The sequence below is a fragment of the Scyliorhinus torazame genome, chromosome 11 (genome assembly GCF_047496885.1).
Source record: "Scyliorhinus torazame isolate Kashiwa2021f chromosome 11, sScyTor2.1, whole genome shotgun sequence".
In the NCBI taxonomy this organism is placed as follows: domain Eukaryota; kingdom Metazoa; phylum Chordata; class Chondrichthyes; order Carcharhiniformes; family Scyliorhinidae; genus Scyliorhinus; species Scyliorhinus torazame.
In genome coordinates, this window is record NC_092717.1 from 95,792,840 (window position 1) to 95,808,095 (window position 15,256).

The following is a 15,256-nucleotide window of genomic DNA, read 5'->3' on the forward strand; positions in this document are numbered from 1 at the left end:
TTTATGCCACGGGGTCGCTCCAGTCGCTGGGTGGAGACCTGTCCGGCATCTCCCAGGCATCGTGCACAGGTGCATCCGTGCTGTCACTCACGCCCTGTATGCCCTTGCGGACCGGTACATACAGTTCCCTGTATACCACGCCCACCAGGATGCCCGGGCAGCAGGGTGACCATGTTCCAGGGGGGTCATCAATGGGGTGCATGTCGCCCTACGGCCACAGGCGGATAACAGGCCGATGTTCACGAACAGTAAGAGGTACCACTCCATGAACGTTCAGTTGGTCTGTGATCACCAGATAAAGATCCTGCATGTCTGTGCCAGGTACCCGGGCAGTGTACATGACTCGTTCATATTGGCACAATCATTCATCCTCGGCATGTTCGAGGTACATCCCCCCCTCCCGGCTGAGGGGCTGGTTGCCAGACGACAGGGGTTACCCGTTGCGGTCGTGGCTGATGACGCCTATACGGAGGCCACAGAGCGACGTGGAGACCCGCTACAATGAACCCCGTTGTGTAACCAGGGGTGTGGTGGAGAGGTGCTTCGGGGTCCTGAGGATGCGCATCAGGTGCCTGGACCGCTCTGGAGGGACCCTCCAGTATGAGTCAAGGAGGGTCGGTTGCATCGTTGTGGTCTGCTGCGTCCACCACAACATAGCCCAGCAGAGGTGCGATGTGCTGGAGGAGGATGAGGAGCAAGGCCAGGCCTCACCAGGTGAGGAGGACAATGGGTGGGACATGGGAGCTGGACATGCATGGGAGGCTGCACTACGCCACGGCAGGGCCAGCGAGCACGGGACACTTTGTTTGATGCACGTTCCACCAATTAGGCGGGAGGGGGTTGCTGGGCAGGGGCACGGACACCACAATACCACACCCCTTCATTACCGACCACCCTCACCTCTCACACCACCGAACCAATTCATCTCCCCCACCACCGAACCAATTCACCTCCCCACCACCTCCCCACCTGCATACACGCCACCCCTCCATTACACTTCCACCTGCGGCACAACGATCTGGGGGCACTGGGTTGCCAGTGACAGTGGGTCTGGTCCATCGGATGGAGGATGATAACAGCCCGCTCTGCGATCAGCTTCGAGCTCCACATCGTTAGACAATGTCTGACTCATGCCCACAGTAGAACCTTCCACCTGGGTGATCCCTGCACGCGAGCTGGCCACTCCATCACATGGCCCTGTCGTATTGCTGGGGTCGGGGTGATGGGGACGTCCGGGGGGGTGGGGGGGTGTGGAGTTTGGGGAGTGCACGGCACACCCACTGGGCCTCACTCTTCCATCACCCCTCACCCACAGTGGCCCTCACTTACTGCCCCACCACCGCACCCATCTGACAGAGGCACAGTGAGATCGATGATAACATGTGTTCAATGTGCAGAGGTATATACATAAACATACAGTGCAGAAGGAGGCCATTCGGCCCATCGAGTCTGCACCAACCCACTTAAGCTCTCACTATCCCCGTAACCCAATAACCCCATCTAACCTTTTAGACACTAAGAGCAATTTAGCATGGCCAATCCACCTAACCTGCACGTCTTTGGACTGTGGGAGGAAACCGGAGCACCAGGAGGAAACCTACGCAGACACGGGGGGAACAGACAGTGACCTAGCGGGGAATCGAACCTGGGACTCTGGCGCTGTGAAGCCACAGTGCTAGTCACTTGTGCTACCATGCTGCCCACATCTGTGCCCTAGCCCCTATAACTAAACTGTGCCCTGCACCCGTGTCAACTTAACTGGTATCTATCTTTCTGGTCTTACAGGCCCTAACACTACGCCTAGGTGGTTCCCCAGACAGTACAGCAGGAGTGGAGGTGGACTGCCGTGAGCCCTGCCCTGCGACTAGGGTCCCGTTGGTGCACGTTTCCTGGGTGGCCTGACCTGGATGGGCCAGGCTGCTCCTCGGATGCCCCGGCTGGCGTGGTGCCGCCCTGTTCTGCCCGCTGCCCACCAGGTGCACCAGGGACAGGAGGGGGGTGTCCGAGGTGCGGTGCTGTCCCAGCACCTCCCCTGCAGGAGTCACCGGCACGGGCCGCTGCAAACCGTCCTCCCTCGGGGCCGGGCTTCTCCATGGGACGGGGTGTGAGTGGAGCCAAACCCCGGGGGCTCCCCCAACATTGGCGCTGCCAGTCCTGGAGGCCTGATCTGGTATTGGCCAGGGTCTCAACGTTAGCGGGCATGGAGCTCAGGGAGTGGGCCATCCCTGTCTGGGTCTGCGCGAAGTCAGCCAGCACCTGGGCAATGGCGCCAATGCTCTCAGCCATGGCCTGCTGAGACTGAGCCACACCGAGGAGCGCTGTTGTAATCTGCAGCTGACTCTGGCACATGGCTGCCTGTGAGTGGGCAGCCATGTCCACACCCCTGACTGCATAGATAGCCCCAGGCCTTGCATAACCTGACCAGTGTCCGACACCTTCGCCCCCATTGCCTCTACCCGTGCGGTTTCGGCCTGGGTGGCACGCATGACCGTCACCACTCCCTGCTCCTGCATTGGACTCCTCCACCTGCTTCTGCAGGTGCTGGAAGCCGGCCATCATCCCCTTCTCTGGTCCTTGGGTCGCTGACTACACCTGATCTATGGGTGGGAGTGGATATTCCAGGAACCTGGGACCCGTCTGGACGACTGCTGGTTGCTGGGGCCAGGCTGCCCTCCGACCGTCCAGTCTCTTGGTTGCTCCTACCTCCACCTGCTGTACTGGAATGGTTGTGTGGTGCTCACCAGTAAGTGTCCCAGACACTTCACTAAAGAGCCCAGCCGAGGTGATAGTCTCTGAGATGGTGGAGGGTGTAGAAGACAGCAGTGACGGAAAGTCCAAGTCCTCATCGGACCCGAAGTCTGGGGTCTCCTGTGTCGTGTTGTGTTGTGTGTTGGTTTCCTGCGTTTCTGTCCCCTGTGTTTCAGTCCCCTGGGTCTCGATGTCCTGGCTCGTCTTAGGCGGAGGGCTGTTGTTACTGCTGCCCTCCCCGTCGGTGCTTGGGTCCCAGGGGGACACCGGCCCTGGCACTGGCTGGGGGCGCCAGATGGGCCGGGACCATCGCCGGCTGGTCCTGCAAGACACAAGACAGCTTGTATGGTTAGACAGATGGACGGGGGTGAGGCATGATGTGGTGAGGGGGTGTGGGTGTGCACACATGTGCTGTGCGGGGCCGCATACAGGCAGGGGGTTCTCACTTGGTGACACGCCTCCGACCTCCACATCGGCAACCTCCCGCTCCTCCTGTCCGCCAGTGATATCCCGTGCCTGTTGGGCATGGTGAGGGGACGCCGGACTGGTGGTCCCCCTCCGGTCTTCACCCGCTCCCGGCAGGTATGCGCGGACTTCTCCTGGGGGGACAAACACAAACAGCAACAGTGTTAGACGGTCCGACGCATGCAGCCCAGGAGTTGGATATCTGATGTCATCAGTGCATCGGGCACCAGGCCATTGCGGCTGGCATGGGTGGTTGCAGCCATGTGGGTCAGGGTGGGGGTGGGGGTGGGATCCTCCCCTGGGTGAGGGGGGTAGGTCACATGGGTGTGGGGGGGTAGGGTGGTTGGGGCCAGCGGCACAGTGCTGGGTACTCACCTAGGCTGCCCTGAGGAGGTTGTACAGCTTCTTCCGGCACTGGTCAGCGGTCCTGGCCAGTAGCCCGATGGGCTGATGGACTCTGCCACCTAAGCCCAGGGACGGCGAACGATGACGCCTGCTGTCCTGTGGCCCAGTCCAGGGTATAACACCTGCCTCCTCTCCTCCACGGCGTCCAGGAGGGTGTCCAATTCGCCGTCCCTGAATCACGGGGCTGCTCGTCTGGCGGCCATCTTTCCTGCGACAGCTGTGTGTGGGGCAGAATGCTTTTCATCAGCGGCGGTGACGTGTCAATGACGCAACCCATGTATCGACGTCTGATCGGCGGCCGCTCCTTCGGGCGCTTCACGTTGCACCTGTGCTAGCCCCTTGTGGGCCACTGAATAGCTGCACCTGGGGGCCCGATAATGCTGTCGTGAAACTCCACGGTTTTCAAAACAGTGTCAACACTTAGCCCCACAACTTTCCTTAGATAAGGGAACCAGAACTGTTCACAGTATTCCAGGTGCGGTCTAACTAGTGCCTTGTATAATTTTAACAAGACTTCCCTATTTTTATACCCCATTCCCTTTGAATAACGACCAACATTCCATTTGCCTTCCCTATTACCTCTTGAACTTGCAGGCTAGCACTTTGTGATTTATGTACGAGGACGCTGTCTGTGCTGCAGCTTTTCTCCATTTAAATAATATTCAGCTAAAGTGCATAACTTCACATTTTCCTAATTATATTCCATCTGCCTAGTTTTTGCCCAATCACCTAAACTGTCTCTATCCCTCTGTAGACTCTGTATCATCCTTGCCACTTGCCTTCCCACCTATTATTGTGTCAACCGTAAACTTGCCAATAGTACATTCACTTCCCTCGTCCAAGTCATTAATGTATATTGTAAATCATTGTAGCCCCAGCACTGATTCATGTGACACTCCATAATTACAGGTTGATGTCCTGAAAATGCCCCTCTCATCCCAACTCTCTGGGCTGGATTCTCTACCGCTCACCACCAGCAGCAGAGTTCCAAATGCGGCGGAGAATCCAGCGTTGGCCAAAAATATGGGATCGGTGCCCTTCCAATGCATGGTTCCCCTGCTGGCGGCGGCATCAAGGTTCGCACACTGCGTTAGCAGGAGAAGGCAAATGGATCAAATTGACCCATTTTTGCATCCTATTAATGGACTAGGCACTGGATTCCTAAGCCCGCATCAATCTCCAGTCCTCCGGGCGAAGATTCGAGCAAGTATTGCTCAGCATGGCCCTTCTGGTGGGCCAAGGGGGGTAACTCTTTTAGGGAGTTGCCCCCAAAATTCATTGAAGGCACATTCTCCCCCTCAAAATGTCAATCCTGCCCACCCCAACCCCACCGGATCCCCACATTGTCCAAATCACCACCAGAGGCCTCCCCATGAGAGAGACCCCCTCCAAAGACCCCCCCCCCCCATAAGAGAGGCCCCTGCCTGGAAGCTTATCAAAGACAGTTAAGTGCTCTCGCTTTCTCTTTTTCTCTGCAGAAAGAACTTACCAGCCTTGATGTGGTCCAAGGACCTTCAATCACAGCTAGATGTTTATAAACATTGTGGTCAGTTTCAAAGCTGGCGACTTGAAATCCACTCAAGCGTGAAGGGAATTTAGATTAAACAATCCAGATAGCTTTGGTAGTAAATCTTTCATTCTGACACTCCTATCTGGACTGCTTTGTGACTATTAAAACCTCAAAAAGGCAAACACTGACTAGTCGACTGCAGAAGCCATCGCAACTGCAAAACCAAACCTCAAGTTTCAACCCCTTTACTTCAGAAGAAAGGAAGTCAAGCAACGGACTTGCAACGATAACCCAGAGGCGGATTGGAAAATCTCCTCTTTAAGTATATTTTTTCCTTTATCTGCATTTTATCTTTGCCACTGTAACTTAGTTAATAACTTTAACACTTTTACTTATGTAACTTATGGCAGCAGTTTCGAAATAAACTAACCGTTATCTTGTGGTAAACAAATCTTTATTTTGTTAAGATGAAAAATTATCTGCGGAATTATTTTTAAACTGAACCATTCACAAATTAAAAGGGGACTACGCACACATACAAAATAAAACGGAGCTCACCGACCACTTTGAGGAAATGCCTTTTATGTGGTTGTGACAATTGGGATCTCATGTTTGAGATTTCAAAATGACCCATAGCCAAATCTATACTGAAAGGCAGGGATTCCCCGAGCTCCCAGCCGTGTGGCGGCGGGCTATTTTATGCCAGTTGGATTCTCTGTTCTCGCCGCTGTCAATGGGAATTCCAAGGACCAGCGAATCCGGCCACCGGCAAACGGCCGATGAATTACGGCCAGGATTTAATCCATTATGAAAGGAGCCAAATCTTGAACTACAAAGAAATTGGAAGTAGACAGAGCTTACAATTATTTTCCCTTCTGTGGCTGCAAAGTAACAGAGTCCAATTTGTTTGAAACCAAACCAGAACCGTCAGCAACAGGTTATGTTTTATGAAAAGCACTAACCATAATTTAAGACGTCAAATTTTGATGCCAAAGAGATATCTCAATCAGTCTGGTTTGGTAAAAGCGAGTGTCCTTCCTCATGGAGCAACGAAAAGCCATTGCGAGGCAGGCAGAACTTAAGATCTCCAATAAGGCAAAGAGATAGGAATCCTTGATAAAGCCGGCTGAGCATTTTGAATTCAGTTCAGAGTCACAACAGGCAGCAGAACCTGAAGAAATTTAATGATCCAGCCTCCAATGCTTTATGGCGAAGAATTCCATTCAAGAGAAAAAAATTATCCTCATCTCCATCTTAAACAGTAGATCTCTTATTCTTGAACTATGCCTCCTGGTTCTAATCTCTCCCACAAGTGGAAACGTCCCCCAGTATTCACCCTTTCAAATCCCCTCAGGATCTTACTTGTTTCAATAAGATCACCTCACATTTTTCTAAACTCCTGATGCATTTTGGAGGATTAAATCTAGGTATGAATTATATTGTAAACGGCAGAACCCTTAGGAACATTAACATACAGAGGGATTTGGACGTGCAGGTCCACAGTTCCTTAAAAGTGGCCAAGGTGATTTAGAAGGCATAGGGCATGCTTGCATTCATCAGCCAGGACATTGAGTACAAGAGTTGGGAAATCATGTTGCAGCTCTATAAAACTTTGGTTAGGCCGCATTTGGAGTATTGCGTGCAGTTCTGGTCAAATTTCTTCATTACATTATTCACTCATCCCAGAACGAGTCGATGTAACCTTCTCTGAGCTGCTTCTAACACAATTATGTATTTTTTAAAATAAGGAGACCAAAACTGCACAGAGTATTCCAGATGCGGTCTCAATGCCCTGTCCAGTTGTAGTAAAACTTTGCCTTGCAAGAAATGGCAACATTCCATTTGCCTTCCTAGTCACTTTCTGCACTGCATGCTAATTTCTTGTGATTCATATACCAGGCCACCCAGATCCCTCTGTACCATAGAGTTCTGCAATCTCTCTCCATTTAAATAATATGCTGCTTTTCTATTCTTCTGACCAAAGTGGATCAGTTATCATTTTTCCACATTATATTCCATCTGCCAGACACATTGACTCACAGACCTTTCATTCACAGCAGGCATGAATCAAGTGGTTAGTAGCAGCAAGGAAAAGTGATATAACCCTCATGAGACCACAGGGACGAGCCGGCTAATCTCCCTGTGAGCCATATGGAGTAGGAGCTCCCCCACTGAGGGAGGGAGGCCCACTAGCAGGATAGTTAACTCAGGATATTAAAAGTCGGCCCAGGTTGGAGCCGAGCTGCAGAGCAGTCCCAGCTGGGACTTATAAATACTTTACTTTGGTAATAAACCTTGCTTTTGGCTCTCCTTTTCGGACTCCTCTGACTCCTAAAAAAAAGATAACAGAGAGACAGAGAGGAACGCAATACATCCGAAAGAAAAGAGAATGGGGAAAAATGGGAAACTAATCTCCGACTCTGTAGAGAAGGAATTGATGCACGATCAATGACCACTAAAGCGAGGTTGTAGTCCAACTGAAGGCTTTAATAAGCTAGATGTTTCCCCCAGCAGCTTAGGTAGAGAATGAAGGCTGCTGGGGCGGCACGGGCTCTTATACCCCGCCTAGCAGGGCGGAGCTACCATACAGCTTAACCAATAGAAAGCATACAGTTTCCACCAATGGTGGTCCAGCACCGTAAAACCTCTACTACCACAGGAATGCAGATGGCAGAGCTGCGAGACCACGCCCTGTCTGTTTTGAAAGTGGCAAAGTGGAACTTATAAAAGAACACAGCGGGCAAGTGGCGAAAGTTACAGGCAGTATTCCAATGCAGCCCATAACCATAGTCACTAAACTCGTTATCCTTTATGCAAATGAAAAGGAAGACACAGAACCAAATCTGGATGTTGTGTGTAATAGGGAAATGGCCACGAGTGATTCCGAAGCATTGGGAAAGGAGATTAACATTCTCCAAGATATAGGCTGCTTACCCTGCTGAAGCAGGACAAATTCCAAAGTGATAGTCAAAGGAGAAGGTATTGAGGTACCACTGCTGAAAATTCACGTAAAAGTGAATTTGGGTTGGTAATGGTTGGGTGTAACCTCAAGCTTGCCTATACAAGGGGTTGAACCTTTGCAAGGAAATGACCTTGCAGACTGGAAGGTCTTATCCCACAAAACTCAAAAACAGTCCTGGGCAGCTGAGCAAACCGAACAGCGGGAATCTGTAAAGTTGTAGATAGATGAAAAAGTTTCAGAAGTCCAAAAGGTTAAAATAGCTCAGCAAAGGCCCACTCAATTAAACAGGGACCAAGGAAGTTCGTAAGCAGGCCAAGAGACATTGAGGCAGATTCCCCACTTAGTTGAAGAGCTTCGGGGAATTTGAATGTTAAAAGGGCTGAAGCCAAGTCAAATGAGTTAAAAGAGACAGGAAAAGAATTTCACAATTCAGAGGTCACTGGGTCCATTCAAAACATGATTGGAATGAGCTGATTTGCGAAGTAAGGGGCAGGCTTAAGGTGTTAGAGGAAAAAGCAAAAACACAGTCAATCTAGCTTAATAAGATTTAAATAAGATCATCCGAGTGGAATGAGGAAAACAGAGATTTTAAGCTGTTCAATGAACAAACCAGACAAGAATATCAAACATTCTTGCCAGAACGTAAAAATCATCTTATGACATTCTTGTATCAGCTAAAAGAGACTTTGATCAAAGAAAGGGGTGAGTTACTGGCACAGAAAGCGGTCATTACTAACTTGCTCACTTAGAGGGAGAATTTAAAAGGTTTAAGTCTGGGAAGTGACCAGGAAACACATCTAAGTAAAGAAACAGCAAATGTTTTAGCTTTAGTCTGGCACATTCTTTGAAGACATCAGTGATGAAAAGGATAAAAGTTTCAACACTTTCACTTCGGAAAGAAGGAACACAAGCAACGGGCCTACAACAATATTTCACAAAAAAATTTGCAAATCTAATCTTTAAGCATCTTTTGCCCTTCATCTGCATTTTAGTCTTTGGTAACTGCATTTTAATTAATAATATCATTTTTACTTCAGTGGAAATTTTGTAATAAAGTAATCTTTATCTTGTTTAAGACAAAAGCTTGTCTGCTGGGTTATTTTTAAATTGAACCATTCATAAATTAAAAGGGGTCTATATAAATGCAAACACACAAATTCTTTGCTCATGGACCACTTTGAGGAAATGCCCTTTATGTGGTCGTGACAGTTATTATTTAAACTGAGACTTTGGAAGCAAAGTTTCATATTTAGTTATACTGGGGTTACTGAATTCATTATTTTAAACATCTGAGTCTGAATCAAGATCCATAATGATTCATTCTTTTGATTAATAAATGATTCCATCTGTAGATGTCAATTAATTACTCAGGTGACCTAAAATGTGAATGTTTCACAACTTTCCTCCTTCCCTTAAAATCTCAACAGTCTAATGACTTCCTCCATTATTTTTTGACAGAATAACTACTCTCTTAGGCTCCAGTTCTCCCAGCTCTAGAGGAAAGGTAGACATTCCCATAGAAGAAAAAGTGAGGGCTAAATTTACATGTTTGTGTCCAGGACATAATTATAAACGACTCCATTGATAGATTATAAAAATGACAATGTACATCAAACCATTTTAGCTGTAGCATTTCCTTTCCTTATTGCTTTTGGATGTCTTAAATACAGAGAGGAAACCAAAACAGATGTGCATTTTTGTCAATTACTGTACTCACAGCAGTTTGGAGATTCAAATAAACCACTTATGAATCTTAATTCTTGGGAAGCCACAATGGCATATTTGAATCGTGTACATATGTTTAGAGGGCTGAATTTTCTGGCGTGGATACAGGTCCTGAATCTAGGATCGGAAATGGGTGATGTTTCCCTTCAGGTGGGAGCTCCCAACCACACCTGTTCATCTGCTGACCAGTCAATTAACAGGGTTGTCTGGTGGGCACATGAAGGTGGGATGAGAGGTGGCGGAGAAGCTGCAGCAGGTTCCGGCACCATATTTAAAGGTGACAGTCTGTCTGTCTGGAAAGATGAAAATATAAAAGGAAGCCTACAGTCACAATAGCAGTTGGCAAACCTGGGGTGGTCCCATGGTTCATTGTTGCTTCCCTGCAGGCTCTCCTCCAGGCTGCAAGGCAAGGTGGGAGATCTTCATCTCCAGGGACGAGAAGTGGAGGCTGGCCTACTTGACCAAGCAAGTCTCGTCAGAGATTGCAGAGCAGGTCGAGAGCCATGGGGTCACCCCCAGAACTTGTATCCAGTGTCGAAAGCATCACTGACCTTATTCAGTCTACCAAGAAGAGTACTCCATACCTCTTTAGGGTTGGAATGTGGTAACGCGAGAGAGTGCATTTGGTATTGTAATAATAATAATAATTATTGTTTATTGTCACAAGTAGGCTTCAATTAAGTTACTGTGAAAAACCCCTAGTCGCCACATTCCGGCGCCTGTCCGGGAGGCCGGTACGGGAATTGAACCCGTGCTGCTGCCTTGTTCTGCTTTACAAGCCAGCTATTTAGCCCAGTGTGCTAAACCAACTAGTAATTAGTGTAGTAATCTTTATTAATGTTACAAGTAGGCTTACATTAACACTGCAATGAAGTTACTGTGAAAATCCCCTAGTCGTCATACTCCAGCGCCTGTTCAGGTGGGCAATACGGTAGCAGAGTGGTTAGCAAAGTTACTTCACAGCTCTAGGGTCCCAGGTTCGATTCCCAGCTTGGGTCACTGTCTGTGCGGAGTCTGCACGTTCTCCTTGTATCTGCATGGGTTTCCTCCGGGTGCTCCGGTTTCCTCCCACAGTCCAAAGATGTGCAGGTTAGGTGGTTTGGCCATGATAAATTGCTCTTAGTGTCAAAAAGGTTGGGTGGGGTTACTGGGGTTATGGGGATAAGGTGGAGGTGTGGGCTTAGGTGGGTTGCTCTTTCCAAGGGCCGGTGCAAACTCGGTGGGCTGAATGGCCTCATTCTGCACTACAGATTCTATGATACAGAGCGGAGAATGCAGAACGTCCAATTCGTCTAACCTGCAAATCTTTGGATTGTGGGAGGAAACCGGAGCACCCGGAGGAAACCCACGCAGACGTGGGAAGAACGTGCAGACTCCGCACAGACAGTGACCCAAACCTGGAATCGAACCTGGGACACCGGCGCTGTGAAGCAACAGTGCTAACCACTGTGCTACCGTGCCACCTCTCCCATGACAGAGGAAATGATCATCCAAAGAGCAAAAACAGCCACTTAAAATTATATAGCACCTCAACATAGTAAGATGCCTCAAGGTGCTTCACAGGACTATGATAAAACAAAGTGACACTGGGCCACATAAAGAGATATCAGGACAGATGGCCAAACATTTGGTCAGAGGTGTAGATTTCATGTAACAAGTTAAATGAAGAAAGTGAGTGAGGGAATTCCAGAGCCGCTTATGACGCCCCTCTAAGTAGCCACATATAGAAGCCATTCGTGGATCGCTGGGCTCCCACCAGCACAGGCGGAAATGCTTGTCTTTGTCGTGAAACTGACAGTGATCATCTGTCCTTGCAAGAGAAGACAGTCCATGACTTAAAGGAATGGGTCAAGACTGGCTGGGTCAAGACTGGCTGAGGGGTTCTATTTCCGTCCATCCTGATCCCCAGGGAAGGTGAGGCTTTAAGAGCTCGCAGAGTAGCATGGTAGCCTATCGAATGCTGATGGTGGCGGGGGTTGGGAGGGGCAAGAGTGCCCACCCAAGAGGGTGAGTGGATAAATGCAGGGGCCGCAGGATGCATCAGCCACGCAAAAGGCATAGTGCTTGTTTGTCCACCACTGGACACATGGATTTCCACATTTGGTATAGTTGGAATGACACAGTAGAAAGCCCATAACCCTTCACTCTTTCTATTTATTCTTTTGTGTAGGTCCTGGTCAGGATGAAGTGCAGACAGATGAAGAGATTGGGGGCCAGCTGGCTGGATCCTCAGAGTGTGCACCATCATACATTTCCCCACACCCTCCACCAGCGCAGATACTCTCTGGGCAGTTGGTATGTGCTTGTGATTAGAGTGAGAGTAATAACCTGGTGAGCACAGCACTTATGTACACAAGCAGCTGACTAAGGCTATGCTGAGGATATTGGCAGTTGGAAGATTGTGACAGTTGGATGTCAGGCCCATGCTGAGACACAGGCTGATAAAATACCTCCAGTAGCAGGGTAAATGCTGCAGCTGCAGTGGGAGGTGAGGGTACATCTGGCAGAGCTTCCAGAAGCTACACAGACCCATGGAGGAGTCAATCCTGGCCTCAAATGTTGCATGTCTCTGATGTATGCACTTGGCTTCCTCCCAGAGAGGTAGATGATCCCCATGGAGAGCCAGATCCAGTGGACCAGTCAGTGGTTGATGAAGGTATGCACAGACCTACATTCCATTACCTTGTCAATGAGTTCAATGCAGCAGTGGAAAGACAAAAGCAGGAACCTCCATCAGGTCCTCAGCCTTCTCAGGTCTGCAGGAAGGTATATGTGCGTTACAAGGGAAGAGGTTTAGCTGTCTTTTACATGTTGAGCTCCTTTCAGAGTACTTCTGTTGTGGACAGTGGTGCCTCAACCCCTCTGCCACTAACACCAGTGCCTTAAATAGCTGTGTTAACAGAGGAGGATCCTTCACCTGACTGCCAAGGTTACCCCAGGCCATGGGATAGCAAGGTCAACAGCCTGACTCCCCCTCAGCTGCAAGCGGAGTAAGCACATGTAAAAGAGTAAGAACACCTTCGTCAATAGCACCTTGCAAACTCTCAACCTCTATCATCTAGAGGGACAAGGCATGGGAACACCACCACCTACAAGTTCTCCTCCAAGTCGTCAAACATCATCTTGACTTGGAGCTATATCGCTGACATGGAATTATATTGCCGTACCTTCACTCTGCTGGGTCTGTAATATGTCCACGGAGGCAGAAGTCCCGTCACCAGAATTCCTTTTATTTACAAACCCAACAGCTGAACAACCATGACCATTCAGTCTGCTGTCTACACTGGGAGTGCAGGGGATCTGACACTCCCTGTTATATACACAGAACGGGGTTCCCTTAATGGGCTACTAATCAGGGAACTTGTATTCTAATTGGCCAATCCCAAAGGCCTGGCCTAAGTCATTACAGGTCAAAATCCTGGAACTCCGTTCACTGCTGGTGTTCCTACTGCAGCAATTCAAGAAGGCAGCACATCATCAACTTCTCAAGGGCAATTAGGGGTGGACAATAAATGTTGGTCTCGTCAGCAATGCGCAAATCCCATGAACTAAGAAAAAATAACATAGCTGCACCTGGGTTTCACTGGTGAATAAAGTAACTAAGTGCATCTGTTGTGTCATTTAATAAAGGATTAAGTTATTGGTGTTACTACTCTTTTCATTTCTTGCTGTCCTTTGGGTCTTCAGTTATACCCGTCTCCCTTAAGGGATGGGTTGTGAGGGACCATGACACATGCAGTCAACATTTCAGCCTTGTCGCTGTGCGGTGTGCACCTGTGTGATGGAATGCAAAATGAAGGAGATGACAGCTGAGTTGCAGAAAGGCAAGGTTTTATTGGCATGGTTCCAACAGGTAGCAAGGGCCATGTAAAACATCTATGTATAAGCATGTTCCCAGCCTTCCTTGCGCATATCTCATTTCACTTTGCCGGTGTTCTCTGGGGTCCTTCAAATTGCATTGCCTGGTCAGAAGCCTCCTCCACATCCTCATCATCGGAGCAGACATCACAATGTATGAGACCTCATTGTTCAATACCTCCACCCTCTGCAGCACCAGGTTGTGCACTGTACGGTGGAAGGCGATGATACGTGTTCCTTGCTGAGACATACTGAATGGCTCCATATTATCAGTCTGGGCACCTGATTGCATCTTCAGGGTCCCAATGGCCTGCTTGATGATTATTCAGGTTTCCTTGTGACAGATGTTGTACCTCGCCGCTGCATCCGTGCATGGATTTCTCACTGGCATACGATGTCATATCCTCAGTGGGTAGCCCTTGTCTCCCAGTGTTCATCCTTGAGGACGCAGGGTGGGAAGGAGACTGGAAAATATTTGGCACTTGAGACTGCTAGTGTATATATGTATCATGGCTGCCTTTCGGGAACTGTGCACAAGGCTGAAGGATCCAGCTGTGGTGGTTGTAGACCAGAGTGAGTGGAGACCCTTTTTTTTGATTAGAGTCTGGTCTGTGGGAGCCTTGGTGGCCACATGCATGCAGTTAATCACATCTTGCATCTGGGGGAATCCAGCGATGGTGCCAAACCCAAATACTCTCTCAATTTGACTCTCTGGTTTGGTGCTGTTGTGCACATAGTTGCCGGTCCTTTTTAAATAGTCACCAGTTTGATGGATCGATGTTCGTAGACGGTGAGATCCCACACATACCTCCAGTGGATTCTGGAAACGATCCTGAGGCATATAAGTTCAGTGCCACGGTGACCTTCAACTGATACAATGTCCAGATGGGCCTGCAATTGGGCAAACAGCACAGCTGTCTGTTTCGGACAGGGACTTGTTCAAATATATGAATCTGGGTCCTCTGTGGCTGTAGGATAAATGTTGCATGCAAAATGGGCAGAGAGTAGTGTGGCATGACTCTCAGAGCCTTAGCTCTTGATTTTTGAGATAAAGGGGTATTCCCAAATTGGAGGTTTCCTCGATAATCTCGCAATGTGGAATTGTGAACTGATCATATATTCATGAAATGTAAAGAAAGCCATTTGTTAGTTTGAAACCTGGTTTGGTAAGTGTGTTTTCCAGTCCAACAATCAGTAAATAAAGAAGTAACATAAGGTTGAGTGATACATTAAAATAATGCCTGGGTCATGCTATTATTTATCTAGGTATTGCGCAGAAAAAGTGTAATTCGAATCATAGGATGTGCGTGAACTGCTAATGGCAATGATCAACGACACTGAACCTAAAAAAATATTGAACATGAAAATTTTAAAATTGCTAGCTGTCTTGGTATCTGAGAATGGTCTTGATTTTGGTTCATAAGTTTGTGCATCGGAGCCGAACGGTAGGGCCTAAGTTGATTCTCCAGTGTAGTCCTGAGAAAATACTGGTTTGTCAGAGATTCCATCGTTTGGATGTGACCTTAAATTGTGGTTTTGTCTGCTTGTTCAGACTGACATTAAAATTACCAAGGGCTATTTGG

The 15,256-nt window shown here is 48.6% G+C and overlaps 1 protein-coding gene across 6 annotated transcripts in view; it reads right to left on the reverse strand.

The window, feature by feature from the left end:
* The window catches only part of LOC140385401 (uncharacterized), a 649,931-nt gene that overhangs the window by 9,267 nt on the left and 625,408 nt on the right, over positions 1 to 15,256 (reverse strand). The gene's annotated exons all lie outside the window — the stretch shown is intronic.